This window comes from Oryza glaberrima, chromosome 5, assembly GCF_000147395.1.
Source record: "Oryza glaberrima chromosome 5, OglaRS2, whole genome shotgun sequence".
NCBI lineage: Eukaryota > Viridiplantae > Streptophyta > Magnoliopsida > Poales > Poaceae > Oryza > Oryza glaberrima.
In genome coordinates this window covers 11,621,750-11,625,012 of record NC_068330.1, presented here as the reverse complement: position 1 = coordinate 11,625,012, position 3,263 = coordinate 11,621,750, and the positions used below count along the sequence as shown (strand labels likewise).

The 3,263-nt window shown below is 56.9% G+C and overlaps 1 pseudogene; it reads left to right on the top strand.

Annotated features, from left to right (window-relative positions):
• Positions 1–481: 481 nt before the first annotated feature.
• On the top strand, positions 482–2,929 carry LOC127774576 (endo-1,4-beta-xylanase 3-like; annotated as a pseudogene).
• Positions 2,930–3,263: the final 334 nt, after the last annotated feature.

Genomic DNA, 3,263 nt, shown 5'->3' with positions numbered 1-3,263 from the left:
AATGGTGGGAGAGAAAAGTAACACTACACAAATATACTTATTTTGGAGCAATATACAAATACAGTTATTTTAGGACAGAAGCTTGGATTATAGTGTCACTTATTATGGGACGGAGGGAGTACATCTAGGGGTGGACAGGAAGCTCGTGACTCGTTAGTTCGCTCGGCTCGTGACGAGCTCGGCTCAGGTCGGCTCGTTTAAATTTCGTAACGAGCCGAGCTAGCTTTAAAGCTCGTTAGAGATAACGAGCTAGCTCGCGAGCCTTAACAAGCCAACACTCAAAGGCCCAAGCCCAACAGACAAGACAACACAAGTTACACAAACGGCCCAAGCCCAACTGAGAGGAAAAACTCTAGACTACTTCCGGTCTCCCCATCGGCCGTCTCCCTTATCCTGCGCTGCATGCACGCATCCCCGTTCACTTGATCCGCCGCGCCGATCCCCTTTCACACCGCCGCGCGCCGCCGCCGCCGTGCGACGCGCCGCGCCGCAGCCGCCAGCCCACCACAGTACCACACACCAAGCTAGCTGGCTGGGCGCCGCTCGGTTCTCGCACCATGCTGTCCGAGCATGTCGTCGAGCAGGACGTGGCCATGCTCCCAGCTGCCGTGGACGGCGAGCGCGAGGACAGGCCGAGCGACCGATACGTCGTCGCGGCACGCCGTGACGGTGAGGAGGACGGGCTGCGGCTCGCGGTCCCGGCAGGCGCGCTCGTGCCCCGGGTCACGTTCCGTGTCTCCGGGTGGGTCGCCGTGCAGGTGCAGGGCGGCGGTGACTGTGACGGCGACGGCGAGCGGAGCCACGTGGTGCGTGTCAGCCTCTGCTTGGACGATTGCGGCGTCGAAGGCGAGTGTCGCCGGATCGACTGCGGCGCGGTTTGCACCGGAGTGGCCGGCGGCTGGGTGGAGATTAATGGCACGTTCCGGCTCAATGAGACCCCGCGCGGCACGACGGCGGTGCACGTCCACGGGGCGCCCGCCGGGGTCGACGTGAAGGTGATGGACCTCCGCGTGTTCGCCGAGGACCGCAAGGCGCGGTTCAGGCAGCTCAAGGACAAGACCGACAAGGTGAGATATCGTATCGATCGAGCGACGCACACAGCATCACTCGCTTTGCATGACCACATTCTGCTCCTATTTTCTAGGCAATTTGCCAATTCCGTAGGTAAATTGTCAAGCTATTTGGCCATTTTTGTCTGGGACTGCATGCATGCCTTCACTAGCGTGAACTGAAGTCCGCGGACCATTTTTTTTTTCTGCCACGACCATACTTGTCACGAGCGGATATGTAGATCGCGGCCACGACATTGACCTCGTTTGACCATTTCAGGTTCGCAAGCGGGACGTCGTCCTCAAGTTCGGCGTCGGAGCCGGAGTGGCGGCGAGCATCGTCGCCGGCGCGGCCGTCCGCGTGGTGCAGATGGACAACGTCTTCCCGCTTGGCACCTGCATCAACGGCTCAGTGATCCAGGACGAGGATGGATTCTAATCTCTCGGGTGGACGTCCACCCGTTTCTTGCATGTCATCTAAATGGTTATAAAAAAATTTCAAAAAAATTCACAAGATATGTTAATATGTAATATATCACTTCACAAACATGCAAGTTCAAATTCGACTTCTACAAATTGTAACAAAAATAACAAATCTTTGTAGAAGTCGAATTTGAACTTGCATGTTTGTGAAGTGATATATTACATATTAACCTATCTTGTGAATTTTTTTGAATTTTTTTCATAACCATTTAGATGACATGTAAGAAACGGGTGGACGTCCACCCGAGTGTTTAAAACAGTTTCCCGATCCAGGACCCCAACTTCGTGGACTTCTTCACCAACAACTTCGACTGGGCCGTCTTTGAGAACGAGCTCAAGTGGTACTGGACGGAGGCGCAGCGCGGCCAGCTCAACTACCGCGACGCCGACGCGCTGCTCGACTTCTGCGACCGACACGGCAAGCCGGCTCGCGGCCACTGCATCTTCTGGGCCGTCGACGGAGACGTGCAGCAGTGGATCAAGGACCTCGGCCGCGATGACCTCGCCGCCGCGGTGCAGGATCGCCTGAACGGCCTCCTGTCCCGCTACGCCGGCCGCTTCCCGCACTACGACGTCAACAACGAGATGCTGCACGGCCGCTTCTACCGCGACCGGCTCGGCACGACGCCGCAGCGCTCATGTTCCGCGAGGCCGCGCGGCTGGACCCGGGCGCGCAGCTCTTTGTCAACGACTACAACGTCGAGTGCGCCAACGACCCCAACGCGACGCCCGAGAAGTACGTCGAGCTGGTCGACGCGCTACGGCGCGGCGGCGCGGCGGTGGGCGGCATCGGCATCCAGGGGCACGTCTCCAACCCATCCGGCGAGGTCATCTGCGACGCGCTCGACAAGCTCGCCACGACGGGGCTTCCCGTCTGGATCACCGAGCTGGACGTGGGCGAGCCCGACGTGTCCCTCCGCGCCGACGACCTGGAGGTGGTGCTCCGCGAGGCGTACGCGCACCCGGCCGTGCCCGGCGTCGTGCTCTGGGGTTTCATGCAGGGCCGCATGTGGCGCCAGGACGCGTCCCTCGTCGACGCCGACGGCACCATCAACGAGGCCGGCCAGAGGCTGGTTGATCTCCGGAGGGAGTGGACGTCGGACGCGCGCGGGACCGTCGACGGCGACGGCAATTTCAGGTTCAGGGGCTACCACGGCACGTACGTCGTGCAGGTGACGACGGCGGCGGGGAAGACTCTCAAGACGTTCACCGTGGACAAAGGAGACACATCCCTCGTGGTGGATATGGCAAATTAATTCAAGTGATCAGAGGGCATGAAGGATTCTGCAACAACACAGACGATGTTTACCCCTACATCTACTGATCTAGTACACTATTTGCTATTATCGGGTATTTGTATGAATAAAAGTAAACAAGCCGTCCCAGGCTAAGCGAATGAATATCATATCATCAAACGTGCACAACTAAATCAGAACTATTGGCATGTCAAACATTTCATCTATTTATTTAATGAGTAAAATACGTGGTCTATCCTTAAATTTGTAGTGTGGTGTCACTTAGATCCGTGAACTTAAAAAATGCACGTTTACGTCCATAAACCTAGTTTAATGCACCTCTGGCAGTTCAATTGGCCCTTGCCGTGGCTTACCGCCAACATGGCATGCCATCGTAGATAGCATTTTTGCGCCCGTCCCCTATACATCACAACGTTTCGCACTATTACATATTCCCCGGACCTTTGTATCACTGTAGCAGCCCAAATCCCCAATA